The 25,585-nt window shown below is 50.9% G+C and overlaps 1 protein-coding gene across 2 annotated transcripts in view; it reads right to left on the bottom strand.

The window, feature by feature from the left end:
* The window catches only part of TMPRSS2 (transmembrane serine protease 2), a 31,250-nt gene extending 28,005 nt beyond the window's left edge, over window positions 1-3,245 (bottom strand). The window contains exon 1 of one of the 2 annotated variants that reach the window (XM_070407162.1): window positions 3,090-3,245. The gene's annotated coding sequence lies outside the window, so the exon portion shown is untranslated. Of the gene's footprint in view, window positions 1-423; window positions 443-3,089 lie in introns of those variants that run through there. The other variant, XM_070407161.1, reaches the window with a different exon arrangement.
* Window positions 3,246-25,585: the final 22,340 nt, after the last annotated feature.

Here is a 25,585-nt window from a genome sequence, read left to right as displayed (position 1 = left end):
ATGTCGTTGGATGTCGCCTTCCTTATACCAGGGCCCATCGCCCTGGGGACTTGCAAGCCAGAGCTCCCCAAGATGGCCTGCGGTGCTCCCCTACCCCAGCCGAGCCGAAGGGGCTCACCAAGCCCAGCCCAAGGCAGATCTCAGCTCTTAGGTCCTAACACCTTTGTACCCCAAGCCCCGAGGCCACCTGATGTTCTGGGGCAGACCCCACCTCAGGGCAGGTACCCTGGAGAGTAAGGAGGGGCCCCGTGAGTGTGGGAAGGGGGACCCCTCTGGGGGGGTCCAGAGCAGTGGGAGAGAACAGAGGTGGGAAAGCCCTGAGGGCCTTGAATGCCCCTCCAAACCCCCCTCCCCCCGCCTCCCCAGCAGGCACGGCTTCCAAGCCTTAAGTAACCCAAACCGACCATAAATCGACCCGCTCACCTTGCCTTTCTGCTTCCAGGCCCAAGGCTTAGACTTGAGAGGCAGTTCCCAAACCGAGAATTTTCTGGAAGGTTTAGAGAAATAGACTCGCTGCTTCCAGAGTCTAATGCAGTAACTGAACCAAGGCAATGACCCCATACTGTGACAAAGCTCCCCCAGGACTCCCATCACCAGCCTGGGTCCAGGTCTACGCTTCCTGGTGGACCGCCCCCTCCCCCCAGCCTGGACCCAGAGGCAGTCAGTGCGCCTGGAAGAAGACGATTATCACGGGCATGCTGTCCTGTGCATGTGACTAGGCTGCACCATCCACAGGACATTTCACCAGCGTCTTGTCCCTCGATGCCTCATCACCCAAGGAGGTCAGCCCCTGAGGAGTCCCTCTGGGGTCACTCTGGAAGGGGTCAGCACACAGCCCAGGGGGGACATTAGCCCAGCCCTTTCACCTGAGGCCCCCAGGCCTGGCCTCAGCTCCCCTTTCTCCTCTCTCCTCTGGCTTTCACACATGCAGACCTCCTGGAGGAAGGCAAGGGAAGTGACCCGTGCCAGCCCAGAGCCGGAGGGCCTGCCCTCACCCCCAGTTCTCTCCACAGGGCCTTGGACAGTCACCTCACCTCCCTGCCTCAGCTCCTTCCACTGCATTAAACAGGTAAGGAATGACGCCTCGCTAGAAGGAAGTGCCACATGTTTGACTTGCTGTTACTCTAAGACCAGTGGGGCCAAATTTGCTCCTACAGTTCAGGTGACTGGCCGGGGCGGGGCAGCCAGGGTGTAGGTGCCAAGCTCCAAGGCACTCACAACCCTGTTGCTAGAAGGTTGACCTTGGGGGCATCCATGAGAAGGAAGTCACTGGGGACCAAACAAATGGCCAACCTAGGAACAAAGGCCCATGCTGCTCACCAGTTGCTATTTTTGAAAGACAGAAACAGAGGTGTGAATGGCCAACCAGGAGGCGGCCCAGCCCAGAGGACCCACCTCCTGTTTGCTCGCTCAGTTGGAGCCCTTGCCTTCCATTCTAACCTCATCTGCCCAGCAGGGTGGGCTGGGGTGCAGGATGGAGGCAGGCCCCACCTCTGGTAAAGCTGGGGGAGCAGCCAGCAACCCTCTTGAGGGGGATCCCCATCACATGGCCCACCAGACCCCTCCAACTCACTCAGCAGCAGGAGCAGCCTAGGACCCTGGCTCCCTCAGTGCCTGCGCCCCCAGGTCCCTTGGCCTTGGTCAGCTCAGGCCAGCTCCCTGACCCCACCCTTAGTCCCTGGTGATTGGCTCTTTTCTCACTCCCTGGGGAGCCCTCCCACCTCCCAGGCAAAGTCAACAACCCTCCCCCACTCGAGGTTTCCCAAACATCTCAGAACTCGCCATGCTGCCTTTGTAACTTTCCATTCTGCGAGTGACTCTCCACAGCTGTGGGCGCCAGGAGCGCAAGGATCCATGCGCCTGTGTCCCCCCCTTATTGTAGCGCAGGGACTACCCGGAGAGTTTGAATTGAGGGGTACGCAGCCTTGAGGCTGGGCCCTGGGGAACCCGGCTGGCCAGGTCGACCTCGAACGCTGTGCCGTCATTTATTTCCCTCCCAAAGGAGCCACTAGAATTCCCCCGCAGCCTGAAGCCTGAGCACCCCGAAAAGAAATTGGCGGCCACTGCGCTATGCCTGGGCAGGGCGGCCCTGCGCGACCCCTGCGTGCGTGGGACTGCGGGCACGCACAGGCCTGGGCCTGAGCCAGGGCCGGTGGCCACGTGCGAGCAGGCGTCTGCGATGTGGACGCACCAACTTTGAGGCCGTAAAGCAATTCTCCCGCAGGACCCGAGGGCCGCGGGCAAGGTGCCCACTGCCCGGCTGGTGCGCTTGGCTGCCGGGCCACGGTCCCGGGTCCGGCAGGCGGTGGACCGGAGCGCCCGGTGCCCCGCTTCTCCTGCAGGGAGCGCGCGCCCAGGGTCCGGACCGCTCCGCCCGACCGGTTCCTGCGGGGCCCGGGGCCCGGGGGGCCGGCTCTCGTCGCCGCTACCGGGTCGCCGCGTAGCTGGGGCGGCGGACCGTCCCTCCCCGGTCCGTGCCTCGCGCGGGGACCCTCCGGCGGCCTTTCCCCACCGTCCCCGCCGCGCCGGCCGTATCGCTCCGGGCATCTCAGCGAGTTTCCAGTTTCTCCCGACCCCGGAGGGAACGGAGAAGCAGAAGGAGTTCAGGTAACACTCCGGGGCTGCAGAGATTTTCCCGAAACAAAGAAACGGGCCGACGTACCCCCTTCTTCCTCGTTCCCGGAGGAAAAAGGAAAAAGGCGCACCCCGGTCCCCAGCTCGAGGCCCAGGGGACAGGTGGAGCGGGGCCGGTTCCCACCGAGGGGACCCACCCGAGGGGCCCGAGGCACCCTCGTCCCCGACCAATTGCCCAGGGACCCCCAGGTAGTCTGTCTGCCCCAGCCCCCCAGCCGCGTGTTGCCCGGGGTCTCCGAACGGCGCACCCCTGGCCAGGCCCCCCGGCACGTGGCACCCTCCCTGCCCCTACGGACAGCGCTTGGCCCCGCTCAACCCCGCGCGTCCGCACCGGCCGCGCTCGTCCTGCGCACACCCAGCTCCACCTGCCGCCTCCCCACCGCGCACGGGTCGCCCTCGCAGGCCAGATTCCCCATCCTGCGCCGGGACCCCGCACCCCGCACAGGGACGCTTACCTGCCGCACGCGGGGCCCGGCGCCCCCGCCCCTCGCTCTTCCTCCTGCTCCACGCCTCCCACGGAGCTCGTGTCCTCCTCGATCCCGCGCGGGAGTCTCCGGTCCTCTCGGGCTCGCGCTTTAATCCTGGGAGGCGGCGTCCGAGTGCCCAGGCAACACCCCCAGTGCAGGTCCCAGTCTCGGGCTGGGGGCGGGGCGGCCGGAGCGCGGGCAGATCCGGGAGGGGGCGGGGAGGGGCGGGGAGGGGGCCGGGAGGCGGTCCCGGGGGGAAGGACCGGGACGCGCTCCAGACCCGGCCCGGGGCGGGGCCCAGAGGGAACCTGGGGACGCTCCCGGGCCGTCTCCCCGCCGGCACTTTGGGGCTGGGGAGGGGAGCGTCACCCTCCCGGGTCCGTTGGACCTCGTCTGTCGTGGGCGCTTCCAGCCCGAGGACTCGATTTGAACTAAAGAGGGGGATTCCCGGGAACGCCGATCGGGACCCCTGGTAATCCCGGGAGCTGCTGCTTCGCGAGCTGCTGTCGACGCTGCCCCGAGCCCTGCCCTAGCCCTGCCCCAGCCCTGCCCCCAGCCCTGCCTGGCCCCTGTGTCCTCGGCGAGGCCCTGGGACCGCTGACCCAGGCACGAGCGCCCGAGGACGTCCCAACACCCTCCCCCCGCCCCCAGTCCTTCTGAGCCCCCCTTCTCTGTCTTGGGTCCCAAGTCCCTTCCCCCTCCTCGGGACGTCCCAGCAGGGGCGCCAGGAGTCCCCGCCCACTCAAGGCAGGGGACAAGGGCTGAGGAAAGGGAGTGAGATAAACTTTGGTCCAGCCGGCAGGCTCCCACCCCCACCACTCCCTCCTTAAGTGGCTTTCGCCAATGCTGTTTGCAACACACCCAGTGGATTGCTTAGGACCTTGGTCGGCAAACTGCGGCTCTTTGGCCCCTGGAGTGTGGCTCTTCCTAAGCCTTAGGAGTACCCTAATTAAGTTAATAACAATGGACCTACCTGTATAGTTTAAGTTTAAAAAATTTGGCTCTCCAAAGAACTTTTGATCGTCGTACTGTTGATAGTTGGCTCCGTTGACGAATGAGTTTGCCGGCCACTGGTCTAGGATGAGGGGGAAGCCCAGAAAACCTCCTTCATTCCCCTCACCTGCTGCCTTGGCTCCCTCCTGGCAGGTCTCCTGGGAGCTGGACTTTCCTGTTAATTCTTCCACCCTCTCCTCTGGCCCTCGCCCCTAGAGCCACCGTAAGGGGGCTGTGCTGCGCATGCCCCAGTCCTGCCCTCTCTCCTACTGCCCTGTGTCCAGGTTATTCCAAGGAGAAGACCCTCCAAGACCATCTTTAGCAAATAGGCCAGGGCTGTTCTCTCCTGGTGGCAAGTCACTCATTTGCTGTGAATGGTGTGCTTGGAGCCCAGGAGGAATGACACCGGTGTTCCCCAAACCCCCAGAGGCCACTACACACCCAGGAGTTGTGAGTCTCTACATTCAGCCCTCCTGTGGTGCTTGTTCTCAACATTCATTCCCTGCTCCTTGGGCAACATTCTGGAATTTTTGTTCGGGTATGCGTACCTCCCGGGAGCAGACCACCAGCTTGGGGAGCCAACCCCACCCAGTGCAGGAGGTGGGCATACGGCCACTTGGCTTAGCACCTGAATCCTGTTCTCTGCCAGATTCCCCGCTTCAGAGATGAACACAGCCCACTCTGGCCAGTGAGATGTGGAAGAGAGGGTTCCTGGGCTTGGGGGAGAAGGGGAACATATCCCACTCTTCTAAGGAAGTTTCCAGAACCCCCCTTCCTTGTGCTGGGTGGAAGGAGAAGCAAGTGGTCTCTGGATTGTTGGTTGCCATCTTTCCATCATGGGGAGCTGATTCCAGGTTAAAGATAGCTCCTCTATCAAAAACATAGTATAGAGGCTGGCAGGCATGGCTCAGTGGTTGAGCATTGACCTATGAACCAGAGGGTTCGATCCCCAGTGTGGGGGACACAGGAGGCAGGCAATCAGTGATTCTCTCTCATCATTGATGTTTCTATCTCTCTATCCCTCTCCTTCCTCTCTGGAATCAATAAAAATACATATTTTTTAAAAAGCATAGAGATGATCAGAAACCCAATCCTTCCTGGCATCACGGAATCACTGAGCCAAACCAGGTCTGCAGTTAAGCCCCCTCTATGTCTTCTTTCATGAATAGAAATGGAAAATCAGAATTGTTTACCAAGGGGAATAGCTGCGATACAATGAAAACAAAACAATATGAGTATGTATTAAAAACAAGCAACAGATAGAGCTGTATGGCAGCCTAGATATCCTGAAATAAGGCTCACACTGCAAAACAGCAAAAATAGCTCGGTAGAATATATAGTTAATATCCTTTAAAATTAAAGCTGAATTTGCAAGAAAACTTAGGAAATCCTCTGACACAAAAGTTAAATTGGAAATGCAGAAAGAATCCTGGTGGCAAGGCATCTAAAATCATCTAACCACCTCAATCAAGGTCAAAGGCCTCTGCATACTGGGAAGTTGGCTAGGATATCACCACATCAAGTCAATAGCTCTCAGGCAAAGGATAATTTTTAAAAGAAATGTTTTTTTATATCACCCAGCCATCATGGCTTGGTGGCAGTCAATAATTCTCTCTCATCATTGATGTTTCTATGTCTCTCTCTCTCTCCCCCTCTCCTATCCTCTCTAAATTAATTTAAAATCTATATATATAAAAGCCAAATATGCAAAGTGTCCCCTTGGGAGTTTGATCACTCGCTATGATGTGCACTGAACACCAGGGGGCGATGTGGAATGAAGGAACTCCCGGCCAGCAGCTGGCAGCTGCTAGGGACCCTACCCATGCATGAATTTCATGCACTGGACCTCTAGTAAAAAAAAAATAATAAGTTAATTAGTTAATTTTATATCTACCCCACTGAAGGGTGATGACCAATAAACTTGTCTATATCTTAGTACTAGCTCTCAGTAGAGGAAGAATAATACTCTCCTGAGAATTTAGATTTTAGACCCAAATTTCCACGAGCTTTGTGGTCAGAAAAATGTCAAGCCACAAATTTAAAGTGGTCCTAGATTGGCAATGCCCCAGGCACATGGCAGAAGCAAACTCATATCCTCTCTAGCGGAATGCTGCTTGTGATGGTTAATTTCATGTGCCAACTCAACTGCGCTAAGGGACACCCAGACAGCTGGTGTGTCTGAGGTTGTTTCCGGAAGGGGTTAACCTTTGAATCAGTGGGCTGAGTAAAGAAAATCTGTCCTCCCCAATGTGGTGGACATCACCCAATGCTTTGAGAGGCCGCAGAGAACAAAAAGGCAGAGGAAGGGTGAATTTGTTCTCTCTGCCTGAGCTGGGATATTTCTTCTTCTGCCCTGGCCATCAGCTTTCCTGGCTCTCAGACCTTTGGATTCACACTGAACTCCACCGCCAGCTTTCCTGGTCCTCCAGCTTCCAGATGGCAGATCATGGGACTTCTGGGCCTCAATAATCATGTGACCCAAATCCTATAATAAACACACACACACACACACACACACACACACACACACACACAATATCAGTGTGTTTCCTTTGGAGAACCCTGACTAATACACCACTTAACCCAGGAAAAATTCCCACACAGTCACAATTATAATAATACTTTATTAAAACCAGTTCAAATAAGACCTAAAAGTAGACAGAAACAACAAGCAATATAATCAGACCATAGATATTGCCATTATTAGACACAAATGAGAAAATAAGCATGTTTATGATTTAAAAAAAAATAAGAAAGAGAATCCAAAAATGAATAAGAAACAAAGATTATTTAAAATTACCTGGCAGAGCCGTGGTCGGTTTGACTCAGTGGATAGAGCGTCGGCCTGCAGACTGAAAGGTCCCAGGTTCGATTCTGGTCAAGGGCATGTACCTTGGTTGTGGGCACATACCCAGTGGGAGGTGTGCAGGAGGCGGCTGATCGATGTTTCTCTCTCATCGATGTTTCTAACTCTCTATCTCTCTCCCTTCTTCTCTGTAGAAAACCAATAAAATATATTTTAAATAAATAAATAAATAAATAAATAAATAAAATTACCTGGCAGAAATAAGGAGAAAATACTAAAGAGAACTTATAGAAATTTTAAAAATGTAGATTTTCTTTAGCTGAAGAGGGAATCAGTGACATGAAATATAAATCTGAAGAAATTCACATAGAGATACTAAGTTATTTTTTAATTATATAAGAAAGAAGCTAAGTGGTATGGAGAATAGAGTAAGACAATCTAAAATATGTCTAATTAGATCTCCAAATGTGATAATAGAGAGGAAAAGGTACAACAATATTTGAAGTAATAATGATTGATAATTTTCCAAAACTGATGAAAGTCATGAATCTTCAGATTATTAAAGTAAAACAAATCCCAAGCAGAAAAAGGAGGAATCCACAGTTAAATATGATATAGTGAAATTACAGAACCCCCAAATAAAAACAAGATCTAAAAAGCATCCTGAAACAAAATGTCCTCAAATGGAAGGCAGACTATAATAGAATTAAATATTTAAAGTGTTGGGGAAAAGAGATTGTCAACCTAGAATTTCATATCCTGTAAAAGTATCCTTCAAGAAAGAGGAAAAAGACATTTCCAGACAAATCAAGATAATCTCAGAAGGAAATGCAAGAGGAAATGGTAAGCCAAGAAAAAATGGTAAAAATGTGGGTAAGTCTAACCAAATGTTGACAACATAAAATAACACTACTGAAAATGTTTAATTTGTAAAAGTAACAACAGCAACAAAAGTAGAACTAAAATATTGGAAAATAATAGCATGAAAATCTAATATTATCCCTAGTAGAATGAACAAAATTAAAGTATTTCAATTATTGTATTATTCTGGAGGAGAATAAACATACTGAATAACTTTAGACTTTGTTGAATATGTTTGTTAAAAAGAGAATTACAAAAGAATAAAGATGGAGTACATATTGATTGTGTCTAAATAATGTCACAATGTCTGCAACTTAATTTCAAATGGTTCATTTAAAGTAGAAACAATCAAAAAAATAAAATGAAATAAAATAAAGTAGAAACAATGAGATAATGGGGAAAATTCAATAAAACCAATGAGATAAAGCAAAGAAGAAGGATGAAGGCAGGAAGAGGAGTAAAGTTGAACCTAGAAAAAAAATGACAAATGTAAATATAGAAATATATACAAATATACCAGTAACCATGATACATCTAAGTGCTCCAAATGATTCCATTTATATGAATAGACTTTTTTAAAGATATAAATTACCAGATTATTTCATTTTTAAGACAATTGTATGTTATTTATGAAACATGTAGAATGGGCATATACAAAAGAAAGCTGGCTTGACTATGTTAATAGTGGACAAGATAAACTTTAGAATAAAAAGTTGCATTGAGAATAAGGAGAGTCACTTAATAATGATAAGATAAATAAATCACTTGGAAAATATAACAGTTGTGAACTTATGTATACCTAACAACATAGTCTCCAAAAATGAATAAAGAAAATATTTCGAAAACTACAAGATCTTTGCAAATTCACCATCTTCTCTCTTAGTCATGAGGCGTTCAAGCAAACCAACCAACTAACCAACAAACAAGCAAAAACAGTAAAAATATAGGTTTGAACAACACAATGAACCAGCTTCATTAATGGGCATATATAGAAACCTATACCAAATAATTGGCCAGGTGGTTTTCCAGGTTAATTCTTAGAGACAGTTATAAGAAACATACTATTCCAATCTTTCAAAAATTCTTTAAGGAGATAGAAGTATAGAAAATACTGCCCAACTTATCAGTGCCTAAGCCTGGGAAAATGGTTCAAGGAAAATTACAATCCAATCTTATTCATGAATATAAATATTAAAATCCCAAACAAATAGTAGGAAAATTAATCTAATAATGTATAAAAAGATTATGACCAAGCTGGGTTTATCCTAGGAATGTAATATTGCTTTAACATCAGAAAAGCAGTGTTCACTATAGTTCAACACAGTAACACATTAAAACAAAAAATCATGAAGCCATTTTAACATACTTAGAATGAGCATGGAATGAAATTCAACATGCATTCATGAGAACTTGGCAAAAAAAAGTCCTTTGCAAAGATGAAGTAAAAAGAAACTTTCCTACGTGGCATATAAAAATCCCCCCAAATACCCTTAATGATAGAATGAAAAAGATTACTTCTAGCACCACTCTGCTCATCATCATACTGAATATTTTAGGCTAGGTAGTCAACGAGGGAAAAGAAATTACACTGAAAGAAGAAACAATTCTGTCGGTGTTTGAAGATATGATTGTATACCTATAAAACCTCAATGAATTAAGAGACAATCATGAGAATGAAGAAAGTTTAGCTACCTATATTTGATAAATACAGAGGAAATACACAAAAATAACTGCATTCCATTGGAAATGCACATTTTAAAAAATGTTCTATTTATTTTTTAAATTTTATTTTTATAGTTGAAAGTTATTACAGATGCCCCCGTCCTCCCCACTCCCTTCCCCTCCCACTATTGCCTGTGTCCATGGGCTAGACTATGCATATATGCATGTAAGTTCTTTGGTTGACCTCTTCCCCCACCCCCTTCCCTCTGAGGATCCTCAGTCTTGCTTGCTTCCATGTCTCTGGATCTAGTTTGTTTGTCAGTTTGGAAATGCACATTTTAAATGTCCCACCTCCTGTGACAATGGCAGTGAGATTTTGTAGGAGAATGCCATTCTTGAAGAGGCATGTCACAATGTCTGCAACTTAATTTCAAATGGCTCATCAAGGAAAAGCCACATATGGAAAAAAATGTTAATAATTGTTGGGTGTAGGAGGACAATGTATTCCTTGTACTAATCTTTCATATTTTCTTTATCTTTTAAATGTGTGGTCATACAAAGCTGAGAAAAACTACCACTTAAATGGCGACAAAAAATTAGTTACCTTGAATAAATCTACCAACATATGTAGAAACTGTTATGGAGAGTGCTGTAGAGGATGTGGAGAAAAAGGAACCCTCCTGCACTGCTGGTGGGAATGCAGACTGGTGCAGCCACTGTGGAGAACAGTATGGAGCTTCCTCAAAAAACTAAAAATGGAACTGCCATTTGACCCAGTGATCCCACTTCTAGGAATATATATCCCAAGAAGCCAGAAACACCAATCAGAAAGGACATATGCACCTCTATGTTCATAGCAGCACAATTCACCATAGCTAAGATTTGGAAACAGCCTAAGTGCCCATCAGCAGATGAATGGATTAAAAAACTGTGGTGCATCTACACAATGGAATACTACACTGCGGTAAAAAAGAAGGAACTCTTGCCATTTGCAACAGCATGGATGGGACTGGAGAGCATTATGCTGAGTGAAATAAGCCAGTCAGAGAAAGATAAGTACCTCATGATTTCACTCATTTGTGGAATATAGAGAACAATATAGACTGATGAACAGGGACAGATCCAAAGACAGAGAAACAGCGATCAGACTATTAATCCCCAGAGGGAAAGTAGGGGAGGGAGGGGGGAAGGGGAAGAGGTCAACAAAGGACTTGTATGCATGCATATAAGCCAAACCAATGGACATGGACAACAGGGGGATGAGAGCATGAGGGGGGGCAGGGGGAGGATAGGGATTTAATGGGGGGGGGGGGGGCGATGAGGACACATTTGTAATACCTTAACTAATAAAGAATTTTTTTTTTAAAAAAAGAGTGAACTACTGAGCATAGAAAACAGAACCAATTAGATGGAGGAAAGAATCTAATCTAATAAAAGACAAACATTCAAAAAAAAAACTGTTGTGGAGAAAATGATAAGACTTTACTGAAAGGTAGTAAAGACTGAATAAATGGAGAGATAGCAATTCATTTATAGAAGATACAATGTTATAGAAGCTACCATGTTATATCAATTGTCTCTTTAAATTGACATAAGGTATTAATACAATTGCAACCAAAATTTTAATACATGTTGTTAGGTCTGATCAAATAATTGAATCAACACCCCCTCCCGGGAACTGACCTTTAGACCACTTCACAAAAGACATTCCCTTTTGCTTAGACCACATTTCACTTGCTAAGACCACATTCCACTTGCTAAGACCATTATCTTTCCCCTCAGGACCCGCCCAGAGAATTCTCCGCCCAGAAAAAGCCCACCTAGAGTCCTTTAAGACCTCCGACTCCCTGTCTCTGGGTGCTGGCACCATTTTGGGGCTCAGCCCATCTGGTTTTCCAGATGACCTAATGAATTCATAACTCTTTACCCCTTTTGGCCTCGTGCGTTCCTCCTTCGGCGACCCTAACACATGTGTATTGGCGTTCATTGATGAGTTTAGTCTAAAATAAATATGCAAGAGCATGAGAGAATAAAGGACCAAGAGTCACCAAGACACCGCTGAAGAAGAGCGAAGACATGGCAGGATTATTCCCAAATAAACTGTCCCATTCAGAGGGCTGACTGTCAGAGATGGAGTCTGTTAACGTCATTGTCGGGAGCTGTACTATGGTATTGGCGTAGCGAAAAGAGGACACAATGAGTGGGAAAGAAAGGAGAGCATAGAAACAGCATGTGAGGAGACAGGGAGGTTACCGGTGGGCATGCAGGTCCGTGCAGAAGTCTAATGGGAAAACCCGCTATCCACATGGAAGGAGGTGGAGTTAGCATCCTACATCACATCATCCCTGTGAATCAGCACGGGTGAATTAAAGACCACGCGTGAAAGTGTTAGAACTTTCAGAAGATGTGGTGGCTTTGTGCTGTGACAGCTTCGCCAGAGTGTGTTTCTGCTTAGGTTGGACCCTGAGAGATCTTGGAGATTTCGAGGGCAGAAATGAAGCAGGGCCAGTTTCTGCTCCCACGCCTTGGTGCTGGTCTGCAGACTCACCTCTTTGCACACACTCCCCCTTCCCCCAGATCCTCCAGCCTGTCCAGCTCCTGGACTGGGCGTGTGTTTAGCTCTGCAATGATGAGCCCGATCCCAGCGTCTGCAGGAAACCCTCCTCGAGGTCAGGGCTACAGTCTGGCCTTGTGGGCTTCAGCTCATGCCTATGGGTCCCAGCTTGTCCTGGTCTCCCCCATTTTACATCTGCTGTGGATTGAATGATGACCCTCCCTTCCCCCAAATTCATAACCCTAATGTAACTCGATTTGGTGATAGGGCTGTTAGGTAAGTAAGGTGAAATAAGGCCCTAGAGTGGATCGGTGGAGGGGTAGGATTGATGTGTACACCACGAGGAAAGGCCATGTGAGGACACAGCAAGAAGGCTGCCCTCTGCAAGCCAGGGAGGGAGCCCTCACCAGGTACCGCACAGGCTGGCACCCTGACCTCGGACTTGCAACCTCCAGAACTGTGAGAAAATAAATGTGTGGTGTTTAAGCCCCCACCCTGTGGTATTTTGTCGTGGCAACCCAGCAGGCTCAGACAACATCTCTCCCTGCCCCGTGGTCTTCAAGCTACAGCCCCAGAGGCAAAGACCAGAGTCAGACAGAGACTGGTTAGGCAGCAATCCTCTAACCAACCCCTTCTACAAACATCCAGACACATGTCACTGTAGTATGTGGAGCACAGATCAAAACCCATGAGGTCTCTGACGCGGAGGAACCTTGAGGACACTGGGCGGAGAGAAACCAGCCAGACCCAAAAGGACAAACACTGTGTGGTTCCACTTATAGGAGACCCCTGGAGCAAGAAGTAGAAGAGTGGGTGCCCAGGGCTGGGGATGGGGAGTGAGAGTTAGTGTTTAATGGGGACAGAGTTTGTTTGGGAAGATGGGAAGTTCTGGAGAGAGAGATGGGTGATGGCTGCACAACAATGTGAATATACTTAACTAGAGGCCCAATGCACGAAATTTGTGCAAGAGTAGGCCTTCCTTCCCTTGGCTGCCGGCACTGGCTTCCCTCTGGCACCTGGGACCCAGGCTTCCTTCGCAGCCCCAGCTTTGTCCATAAGGTCGTCCGGAAGGACGTCCAGTCTAATTAGCATATTATGCTTTTATTATTATAAGATAACACTGAACTGAACAACTGAAAAATGGTTACCAGCCCTAACCGGTTTGGCTCAGTGGATAGAGCATCGGCCTGCAGACTCAAGGGTCCCAGGTTCGATTCCGGTCAAGGGCATGTACCTTGGTTGCAGGCACATACCCAGTAGGGAGCGTGCAGGATGCAGCTGATTGATGTTTTTCTCTCATCGATGTTTCTGACTCTCTCTATCCCTCTCCCTTTCTCTCTGTAAAAAATTAATGAAATATATTTTTTTAAAAGAAAGGAAAATGGTTACCATAGTACATTTTATGTAATGTGTATTTCATCACAAAAACACCCGAATGCTAAATTGGCAAAATAATAAAGTTACCCAATACCATGTATGGCCAAAATATAGTCAAATGGAGGGCAGGCGAGGAGAAAGGAGGAGGGTCTACTAGTAAACTGATACAGCCACTTTGAAAACTCATCAGTATTCTGCAGTAATGTTGAAGATATGCAAACTTTAAGAAATTCCACCCAGAAATTCCACTCCTAAGTATGTGCCCTAAAGTATGTGCAAAGTGCCCGGAAACTTCCACGGGGATGTTCACGGCGACATTATTTCTATTGCAAAAACATGGAAACAACCCAAATACTGACAGGAAACTGCTCTCAGTTCCTCTAATAGGACACGGAATAAACACATAGGGGTGTATTCATAGATGGAATACTATACACCAATGAAACTGAGAAAACCACAGCTCTACGCACGGATGAAGCTCTCAAAACACTGAGCTAGAGAGCAATTTGGAGAACACACACAGATGATTGCATTCATATAAAGTTCTAAACATTAAATAAGATTTTGTTTAGAGGCATGTACCTATATGGTAAAACTATAAAAGATTTTAAAAAATGGATAAACACACAATTCAGTATAGTGTTTTTCACTAGTGGGAGTAACTGGGGGTGTAAGGAGGGGGAATACAAACTGGGGTCTGAACATAGCGGCATTGGTGACAATTTGTTTCTTACCCTGGACAGTGACTCCATAGCTGATCTTTTTTTGCATGAAATATAGGGATATGGGGTATTGCGTAATTTTACCAATGATGTATGTATAATCATTAACGAACTGATTTTAAAATGCCTGTGTCGGAAAGTGAGTCCCTTGAGGGGAATAAGGGAACCAGTCACCACCTGGCAGTAAGAAGACGACCTTTGGCCCCGAGCTGCTTAAGCCAGAGACGATAATTCTGTGCTTTAGGTTCTGTACTTTAAGCGGTTCCGAGTCCCCCAGATGCCCATACTCAGAGGAGCAAACGAGAATTAACTAGTCCCTGGAATATAGGATGTGGGACACAGAGAAGGTGTGAGAGGAGGCTCAGCTCTCTCAGATGCCACTAGAAGCCACCTCTCAGTGAGCCCAGGGCCTTTGGCGTGTCCCCAAGAGACGGAGGAGGCCCCTCGCCTACTCATGGTGGGTGAGAGAATTAATTCACCTTCCCCCGGCCCCTTTCTGCAGTCACCATGCTTTTGGCAAGTCCTTGGAGGAATGCAGATCCCAGTGGCTCAAACAAGGAACAGGTTTTCAGTATTTGTTGTTTGTCATGGTTGAAGCAAGTCATGAGGCCTGGCCCTGAGGTGCAGCATGTCCTGGATCTCGGGCTATAAAAGGGACAATTACCTTTTATTACACATTTACTGTGCCAGTCACCACACTCCGGTCTGCCCCATCCTTGTGAGATAGGTACATTGATTTCTTCGCTTCGCAGCTGTGGTCGCTGGGGCTTGGCATGGGGTCAGCGCCTGACCTGCCTGGTCACATGGGAGTGGGGCGGGGGGGGTGGGGGGGAGGACCTGAGGCTAGACTGGGGCTGTGGGCACTGCCGGATCATGGGCGTCTGAATAGGAATCAGGGCCCTGAACTCTTGCCACCAAGACTTGGAAAGGTTCCCCTGCTCCCAGTCTGTCCCCAGGGACCCCAAATCCCACAGGGCCCCTTGGCTCCAGACCCAGAGGGAGGATTTGTAGGGAAGGGTGCGCAGGGCTGTGGGGAGGGCAACAGAGGTCAGCACTTCCCTCTCCACATCCTCTTCCAGGGCCCGGAGTCCCAGTATCTGACCTTGGTCCTCCTGCCCCACTGCTCTCACCTCCACAGGCGACAGACACCCCACGTCTGGGGGCCCGGGACAGATGCTGGCTGATATGCACTCAGACCAGCAGCCCCCTTAAGCCTGGCGCTGGGGGTGAAGTTATAACTTTGTCTCCAACACACCCAGTTCCTAATGATGGAGGGGAAAAACGGGGTGATTGCAATTTAAAAAGACCCCTTGGAAGGAGGAGGAGAAGCAGCACGTGGTGGTGAGCTGCCTTCTGTACACCTGGTCCAGCAGGAAGGACGGGGTGCCATGCTGTCCTGGAGATCCCGGTGGCCCCCAGCTCTGCCCTCGGGGACTTCCTTCAGTGGGAGTGCAATCCTGGCGGCCCTGGTGCCATCCAGGGCTGCCTCAGGGTGGAGTGTCACAGGCTTTGCCCTGCTGGACCAGCTTCTCCAGCCTCAGGCCTGTGGGGGCTTCCTGGGGGGTTGGTCTCCATCAGCCAGAGTTCTGGTCAGATAAGCTCCTCGGGGCTAGACTCAGGCTTGGTCCAGCTGGTCCCCACAGCCCGTGTCCTGTTACAGAGAGCGAAGGGTGCCGGGTAGAGGTCCTTCTGTCCCAGCCGGGCCAGGTGGACACAGCACACTCTTGGCCTCTTGCATGATTCTGTGACTTCTTGCCTGGTGACCTTTCTCCTTTAGAGACGATGAATTCCTGAGCTAATAGGCTTGTTCAGGTGAGGGGATGAGCAACACAACCTGGCACCTCCAAGAACACAGGCTCTTGGCCCTGGTCGGTGTGCTCAGTGGTTAGAGCGTCGGCCCACACACTGAGCACTAAAGGGGCACGGGTTCGATTCCTGGCCAAGGACACATATCTAGGTTGCAGGTTTAATCCCAGCCCAGTTGGTCTGGGCATGTGCTGGAGGAAACCAACCCAATCAATGTTTATCTCTCATATCAATGTTTCTCTCTCCTCCTCTTCCTCCCCCTTCCCTCCGCCTTTCCACTCTCTCTGAACATCAGTGGAAAAATATCCTCGGTGAGGATTAACCACAACAACAAAACAGCGTTCAGGCTCTTGGATTACTAGTATATCAGGGTGGCTTTTAGCTGGGCTCTCCCCCAAACGCCCAGCATCAGCACCCGCCCTGATTCCTAATCCACCGCCATCGGCTCCCACCCCCACCCTACAAAACACACTGCCCTGAGGGAGCCACCTGGCTTCTCATCTGGGACCGCTGCCCCCTGCGGGCGGTCTGCACCCAATGCCGCAGATTGGAGCCACCCGCCCCCCATGCTGGCTGAGGCCTCTGCAGGCACTGCCCCGCGGCTCCATGCCTTCCTTGGCCCAGCTCTGCTCCTTCCCTCTCCAGAGGGCTGCCCCCAGGGACTCCTGAAGAAACTCCCGTCGCCCAGGAATCCTGACACAGGGCCCAAGCTATTCAACCTCTCGGTGCCTTGGTTGCCTCCTTTGTAAAGCCTCAAGGCAACTTAGTTAGATGGGGATGAGTGACGGCACATAACGGTTTAGAAGAGCATCTGGTACCTAGTAAATGCCCAGTTCGTACCGCTGCTGCTCCTCCCAGTGGTACTTTTCCCTGCTGCTCCTCCTAGTAGTACTGCTGCCACAGCTGCTCCAGCTGCTGCTACTACAGCTCCTGCTGCTCCAGCTGCTGCTACTACAGCTACTGCTGCTCCAGCTGCTGCTACTACAGCTACTGCTGCTCCAGCTGCTGCTACTACAGCTACTGCTGCTCCAGCTGCTGCTACTACAGCTACTGCTGCTCCAGCTGCTGCTACTACAGCTACTGCTGCTCCAGCTGCTGCTACTACAGCTACTGCTCCAGCTGCTGTTACTACAGCTACTGCTACTACAGCTGCTGCTACTACAGCTACTGCTGCTCCAGCTGCTGCTACTACAGCTACTGCTCCAGCTGCTGTTACTACAGCTACTGCTGCTCCAGCTGCTGTTACTACAGCTGCTACTGCTACAGTTGCTGCTGCTGCTGCTAATCACACCACCTTCTTTTAAAACATGACCTGCTATAGCTTTTAGCAAAGCCCCACGTCGTCACAGTGATGTAGTCTAGACTCTCAAGGTGGCTGCCATGGCTCTAAGAACCGTCCACTAAAGGTGTTCACTTCATGCGCATGTGAATGAATCCATTTCTAGAATTGGCCCCCACGGATGAACCGTGAGACTCAGCCTGGTGAGTGTCAAGCTGTGTCTTGTCAAACTGCACTGTCACCTGGGACTGTCAAAGCTGTGTCACCGCCAGAGCCCCCAGTGCCTGCCGCCTCGGGCGCCCAGGGGATCGTGTTCTTCTGCCTCATTGAGTGAAACAGTGGTGTGTGTGCGTGTGTGCATGTTTGTGTGTGCGTGTTTGTGTATGTGTGTGTATGTGTGTTGTTTTTTTAGAGTGAAACAGTTTTTTTCATCATGTCAAGATTCATATTTTCATGACATTGTTGAATGCCGACATTTTGGACAATGAATGGCTGCATAATTGCAGACTTCCAGGTAAAGTGCAAATGCTAAGCCTGCCTGGAACCTGCTGTGCCCTTCCTAGTGTTTTAATAGATGAGCCCTGGCTCCAACAATAACTGCTTATTGTTAAGCAAAGTCCATTAAAGATCAGCCTCAACACTTTCTATCTCAAGTCCACGTCCTGGGCTTTCTGAAAATCCCCACGAATGACAGGTAGGATAACTCAGGGCTGATGAGGCATAACGGGGAGACCGCTGTCAGGAGCCCTTTCCTTGTGGGCAACGTGATTCCCAGGAGAACAAGACTCAAGACTGGAGCCAACATGGCAGCCTTGGCAAGGAGCAGTGGAGCGGGAGGCAGGGAGCGGCTGCGGTGTGGACAGAGGGAGCTCTTCCCCCTCCTCCCCATCAGCACACACACCCCTGTGAGCTGTGGGGCAGGGCAGGCACCATGGAGGAGATGGTGGGGGTGGGGACCCCGGTGGGGAGGGCCCCACAGGTCTGAGCACTGTCCTTGTCGCCTCTGCCCGGGTCCGCTTTGCAGAGGGGGTGCAAGGTCTCACCCAGGAGCCTGTGCTGATGCTGGAAGACGTCTGTGGGCTGGGTCAGGGCTTGGAGCCTCACAGAGCCCACCTGGAGCCTGGTGTGACGTCAGTGCAGGGGCTCCTGAGGCTGAGGGGAAGATAGATAACTCACACCTCTGGGGTGTGCCCTCCGCCCTGCCCACCCCCAGGCACACAGTAGGGAGGGAAATGTTTGTGAGTGTGTGTGCATGTTTGTGGGGGAGCAGGGGTGGGGGTGGGGGAGATGCTCAGAGGCGTGCTCACAGAGCCCAGGGGACTAGTTTTAAGCTTGATTTGCACAGCCGATCATCTTCTACCCTTCTTTTTTAAAAAAATAATTTTATTAAAATGTGTTTCTAAACGAGTAGTGCAGTTTTTGTTGCTCACTTCAGAATGCACGTTACCTAGGTCCACAAGTGAAATCAAATACAGTACCAAATGCAACCATTTCCAGAAAGTTTCTTCATGAAATGGGTCGCACTGGGCCCCGGATGTAAGCCCGGGTGCTCACCCTTCTGCCCCCCAACACAGACAAGTCCTCTTAGGGGTGCCAATGATCTGAATCATTGCTTTCTTTGAAAAGAGATATTTAAAAAATGATTTTGTTCATAGCAAGTTCTTAAAAATCTGAAATTTACATTTTTTTGCACAAGTTTTTCTCATAATAAAACATGTTTATTTTTATGCTTATACATGTTTTCGTTCTTCTGGCAAAAATACACTCAAATAACTTTTTTAAAAAAAGATATGTCCAGCCAGGATCATCCCAGGTCCTGCCCCTGAAGCGCCCGCCACCTGCCAGGCCCCTCCCACGCCAGCCCCGGCTGCTCTGGCTGGGCCGGGAAGTCCATGCAGGGAGCTACAGTGTTTTCTTTTCTGTTTTGTTTTTTTTCCTGGTTATGCAAGATTCATAAAGCCCTGAATCTCTCTCTGCCAGAGAAACGCGCGCCCAGCCAGGGAGAGGCGGTGCAGATGTGAGTGACGCCCAGCCCTTACGGATGGTGCCAAGTGCTTCGGGCTGACCGGGATCTTCTGGGTGGCGGGCAGCTGCAGGGACGGCCGGCCCTCCTTCCATCTCCTGGGGCACGAGGATGCGTCACTGGTGACTATACTTAGTTATCAGCACCTACGTCCCCACGAGACGGGAACAGGACCTGATCCACAAGCAGCCCAGCTCACTTGGATTTGAATGCCTCTCGTTCAGTTGATTTTGAATAGATGACATACTAAGCACAATTTGAATATACTTACATATACATGTTTATGTGTGTGTGTGTATACACGGATTTGTATGTGCATATATACACGGGAGGGGGGGCGCAAAAGTAGGCCTACAGTTTGTATGGGAAATAATACAATAATTCACACATCATAGGATACGAATAAACTGTGTTTCAGGTACTCGCAACTGCAAATGTACTTTTGCCCCCTCCTGCACATGTAGGGTGCGTATATTTTCCAAATACCCACATACACAGGTACTCCCTCCTCTCACCGGATTTTAGAAACCATCGCTGCTTTAGTGAGTCTGTGCTTTAAAAAAAATGAGAACTGGCCCTAGCCGGTTTGGCTCAATGGATGGAACTCCGCCTGCTGACCAAAGGGTCCTGGGTTTGATTCCGGTCAAGGGCACGTACCTTGGTTGCAGGCTTCTCCCCAGCCTGGGCCCTGGTCAAGGGGCGTGCAGGAGGCAACCCATCGATGTGTTTCTCTCACATCGATGTTTCTGTCTGTCTTTCCCTCTCTCTTCCACTCTCCCTAAAAAAAAAAATCAATGGAAAAATATCCTCGGGTGAGGATTAATAAAAACAAAAACAAGCCAACAAAATGAGAACTGAACCCACCCATACCCAACCCTCCCCCTCAACCAGCGCACTGTCTTCAATTAGCATGAACTTCCTATTGCGGGAGGCTCAGGCAAATGACTTGATAACTCATTCCCGCAACCCACAGGCCCACCAGCTCCAGGGGAAAGGAGCAGCAATTTACACCCAACAGTCTTTTTAAAAAAATCTTTATTGTTGAAAGCATTACACATTCCCCTTTTTTCTCCCATTGAATCCTTAGTGCCTGCTCCCATCCCTCACCCCAGGTCTCCACCACCCTGTAGCCTGCGTCCATGGGTTATGCATATATGCATACAAGCTCTTTGGTTGATCTCTTCCCACCCACCCACCCACCCCTGCCTTCCCTCTGAGTCTTTTTTTAAAATATATTTTTATCGATTTCAGAAAGGAAGGAAAAAGAAGAGAGAGATAGAAACATCAATAATGAGAGCGAATCATCTGCCTTCCACAGGCCCCCGACTGGGGATCGAGTCACAGCCTAGGCATGTGCCCGGACCAGAATGGAACCACCACAACCTCCTGGGTCATAGGTCGATGCTCAACCACTGAACCTCTCCGGCTGGGCCCCTCTGAATCTTTTAATGGCTGCCTCAAACTCCTTGTCTGGCTGTTTCCACCAGGGCTGGCTATTGTGGTCCTCACCAACCCAATCCTGCACCCCCGCAACCCCCTTAGCCAGGCCTTCACCCAAACTCCCAGCTCTCAGCAGACGCCCTGCCTCCCCTCCCAGCCACCAGGAGCTCTGCCTTAGCCCATGTCTAATAACCTGGGCTTTGTCTGATGTCTCAGCAGCTAACTGGGGAGCCTGCTCCGGACAATAATGGGCCAATGGCACGTAGATACACAGCGATCAATCACTCAGTAGAGCTAATAAAGAAAGTAAAACAGTGGTCATGTTCCTGTTTGTAAGCCTTTCAGTCCTGGGCACAAAATGCCCGCTGTGAAACAGTAGGTTATTCTGCTAAAAAGGAGACAGAGGACAAAAACCTACTTTCACCTTACTAACCACTTCCTTGAAGAGGGACTGCAGGCGGGGAACAGGGGTGCCCAGGGCGGGGAGGAGTTCCTCTGCCCTCAAGGTTGTTCCCGCTGGTCTATTAATCAAAAGGACACAAGATAGACGAGCGAGAGAAATAGCCCAGTTGAACTGTTACCCTGGTCATTAGCTAGTTATTAACACTAATGATAAGAAGGGAGCAAAGGGGAGGCCAGGAGTTAGAAGCCTGGTCCTCCCGGCAGCTTCACCAGGAAGCTACGGCTCACGCTCCCCAGGGGGCCACCTGTCCAGTCCCTGCCGATCCCTGGGGAAGGGATGGAACAAAGGGGCGGATGGGCGCACGCACAGTAGAGAAGGGGCCTGTCTGCCAGTCTAGCCTGGGGAACAATGGGTGGCTGGGAGGGCGGAGCCACTGCTAGTGTGGGAAACCCTGGAAAGGTAAAATTCCCCAGCGAAGAGCTCCCCCTCTCTGGCTTGCTCTTGCTCTGCCTGCTACAGGCAATGGACTGCAGCTGGGAGCACAAGCGGAGCCGGCCAGACGCTGGGCTGGACTGTGCTTTCAATTGGGGCAGACACTGCGGGCAGGAGCCTTCATTCAGGCCCCGCTGCACGTCTTCCATGGCGAGACAGACAGAGATGGGGCCTTGGAGGGGGACCCCTTAAAGTTTACATCGTCAATAAAGCTTTCCATGAAACCCCATCCTCCAGGAGGGGAGGGGCTCAGGAAACTCTTTTCCTCGCAGCACCCCGAGAACTCCTCCTTCACCACTAACAGAGTCACATACATGTGTAGGGGCGCCCCGCACACAGGAGAGAGTCAGAGACCCCACATGCGGGAGAGGTTCAGAGACTGAAAGGGGCCAGGGGTGAGGTGACATTCTGAGCTAGGGGTGAGGTGAGCCACGGTGGGGCTTCAGAAGGTGTAGTCATTGGCAGCTTGCCTGCCCCATCGGCAGGTAGAAAGTCATTCCTATTGATCCATTTATCACGGGCCAGGCTCCTAATTAAGTTCTTCTAGGGCAGCGGTTCTCAACCTGTGGGTCTCGATCCCTCTGGCGGTCGAACGACCCTTTCACAGGGGTCGCCTAAGACCATCCTGCATATCAGATATTTATTTACATGACGATTCATAACAGTAGCAACATTACAGTTATGAAGTAGCAATGAAAATAATTTTATGGTTGGGTCACAGCATGAGAAACTGTATTTAAAGGGCCAGAAGGTTGAAAACCACTGTTCTAGGGAGTCAAGAGAGGAGCAGAAGCTGCTCTTGAGCCCACAGGGTCTTGGTTGCTTTTAGCTCAAAATAACCCACAGACCACAGAGGCACCACTGGAGGTGACTCGTTCTGAACCCGACACAGTAACCCGCAGGCAGTGCCCTGGAAGGGGCTCGGGAGGACCCCAACGGGGCTGTGGGTGCTGGGGTGGGAGTGAGAGCACCAGGACCTGTGGCCAGAGGCTTTGGGTTCATCTCTAACCACTTCGAAATCTGGCAGGCACCTGCCTAACTTCCCTGAGAATCAGGTACCACCGCACATTTCTGGATCCTGGCGGATTAAATTAGCGAGTGAATGGGGAGAGGCTTGGCGATGTGAAGAGCTAGGCACATGCGAGGCAGCATCTGACCCAGAGAGTGGAGAACTTAGATGAATGGAACCACCGCAGGGCTGGGTGGGGCTGGAGAGACATCACGCCAGGGGTCTTGGCTAGTGTGCAGCCTGTGCTGCAGGACTCCGGGCGCGCTTTCACGCTGGTGGTCACGAGGGATGTGGCCTGGACATCTGATGCCAGGTGTGTCTCGGCGAAGAAATGATTTATTCTAGTGAAACCACTAGACAAGCTCATGCTGAGGCTACTTGTACAGGCCACCGTCCTGTCTGGGCACTGTCTCACCCAGGCCCCGCCCTGTCCAGGTCCGGGCACCATCCTGTCCAGGTCCGGGCACCATCTTGTCCAGGTCCGGGCACCATCCTGTCCGGGCACCATCCTGTCTGGGCACCATCCTGTCCAGGTCCGGGCACCATCCTGTCCGGGCACCATCCTGTCCAGGTCCGGGCACCATCCTGTCCGGGCACCATCCTGTCCGGGCACCATCCTGTCTGGGCACCATCCTGTCCAGGTCCGGGCACCATCCTGTCCGGGCACCATCCTGTCTGGGCACCATCCTGTCCAGGTCCAGGCACCATCCTGTCCAGGTCCTGGCACCATCCTGTCCGGGCACCATCCTGTCCGGGCACCATCCTGTCTGGGCACCATCCTGTCCAGGTCCGGGCACCATCCTGTCCGGGCACCATCCTGTCCAGGTCCGGGCACCATCCTGTCCAGGTCCGGGCACCATCCTGTCCGGGCACCATCCTGTCCGGGCACCATCCTGTCCAGGTCCAGGCACCATCCTGTCTGGGCACCATCCTGTCCGGGCACCATCCTGTCCACATCCGGGCACCATTCTGTCCAGGTCCGGGCACCATCCTGTCTGGGCACCATCCTGTCCAGGTCCTGGCACCATCCTGTCCAGGTCCTGGCACCATCCTGTCCAGGTCTGGGCACCATCCTGTCCAGGTCCTGGCACCATCCTGTCCACGTCCAGACACCATCCTGTCCAGGTCCGGGCACCATCCTGTCCAGGTCTGGGCACTGACCTGTCCTGGCACCGACTGTCCAATGGGAGAAACCAGCCCTAAGGCAGCACTCTCCTACAGGTGGTTTGTAGAACTGAATCACAGTTTTGCATTTTAATTGTCCTTTGACCTAAATGTATGGCTAGAGGCCGAAAGTAAAAGCATCAGTCGATTTCAAAAATGTGTCAAGCAACTGTTAGATTGATCTAGAACACAGTCCTTACTGGTTGCCATGGGCCAGCCAGGCATGATGTATCTTACTGAGAAACACGGAGAATTCTAAAAACACTGAAACTCACATTTTAAAATTGGGAGAGTTCACATCAAATGCAGCTTCCAGCTTTTGTGTAAAAGTCGGGAGATGGGCCTGACTCTGCTCCCACCATCCAGGTGGGGCAGAAGCTGCCTCCGTGGGCCCCGCAGTGACGGAGGACACCCACTTCTACTCAGGGTACCCGACTGCGTGGCCACGTGCAGGGTAAACTTACATCCCCTCGGGGGAAGGCAATCAGCTGTCTACACAAGAGGAAGTTGAAACAATTAGTCTCCACTTAGAAAAGGGCACAGTGTGGATGGCAACGCACCCCCTCCCCCAGCCCTCTCTCTCCTTCTCCTCGCCCTCTCAGCAAATTCTCTCCTCCCTTCATTCCTCAGCCTTTTAGAGTACACCCTCCAGAAGATTCTTCTAGGGTTTTCGACTCACAAAACCACCAAGAACCACTCTGGCCACTTCCTTGCACCTGCCACCTCTACCTCCTGAGAAATAGAACCCAGAGCAGCTCCCGTCTGGACACGGGAGGGAAAAGAAAGGGAAATATATGAACTCATATCTCAAACTGTCCAGCCGCATGGGAAACCATGAATAACACCACCGTGCCTCGGAGCGCCAGTGGGTCTTTCTTTATTTTTAAAAGACTGCGCCACACACGCCCAGCCCCCAGCACCGCCCCAGCCTGGGTGAGGGGCCCCCAGCAGTTTGCAGGCTGGCCACTCCCCCTATTTTGGTGGGGCGGGTGGGGGGAGTACCCTCATGGTGACTGGTTGTTTAGTCATTTCGGTCGTGATGCCTCTTGGCCTTTTATTATTAAGACTAGGGGCCCAGTGCACGAATTCATGCACCTTGAAAGGAACTGTGGGCCACGAGGCTGTGGTAGGCACAGGGGTGGGTCTCAGCCCATCCTCCACACCCCCGCCCAGCCCCTCCTACTGTGGCCCCCAGTCCCCCCCTGTCTGCTGGCAGCCCCATTCCCACCGCCCGTAGCTCTCATGCACTGAAGGGGCAGAGCGATTGGGGCTGGAGCCAGCAGCGGGTGCAAGTGGGGCAGGCGCCTTCAGTGGGTGCGAGCGGTGGCTGCTGCCCTGATCACCCCTCAGGAGAGGGGGGAGTGGAGAAACCCTCAGAGGCAATCAGGGCCGGCAGCCACCGCTTGCACCCTCTGATGGCACCGAGTTATCGGGACTGGCGCTGGGCACCAGTAGTGGGTGCGAGCGGCAGCTTTGGTGCTGGCAGAGGGTGCGAGCACTGGGAAGAACTATGGCATACAGGAGCAAAGAATTTTCAGTAACCACCAGAGGCTCACCCTAATGACAGTGACTGGTGCTCCGCCTTGGTCTGGCACCCCCACTCACCTGCTCCACCATCCCACCAAGGCCGATGCCTGCCTTGTTCCGGAAGCACACGTCCCCTGGTGGTCAGCGCACATCATAGCAACCGGTTGTTCGGTTGTTTGGTTGTTTCAGTTGTTCAGCCTTTTGGTCTATTTGCATATTAGCCTTTTATTATATAAGATATAGACCTTTAGCTCCTCCCAGTTCCCTTATCTTATGGTAATGTAACTTCTGCAACTTCCAGCTTCCTTGTCTTATGGAAACATAACTGTTGCCTCTCCCAACTCCCTTGTCTTATGGAAATAATGT

This window comes from Myotis yumanensis, unplaced genomic scaffold, assembly GCF_028538775.1.
Source record: "Myotis yumanensis isolate MYYU_CA2020_CCGP unplaced genomic scaffold, mMyoYum1.0.hap1 SCAF_2, whole genome shotgun sequence".
In the NCBI taxonomy this organism is placed as follows: domain Eukaryota; kingdom Metazoa; phylum Chordata; class Mammalia; order Chiroptera; family Vespertilionidae; genus Myotis; species Myotis yumanensis.
This window is presented reverse-complemented; position numbering and strand designations above follow the sequence as displayed.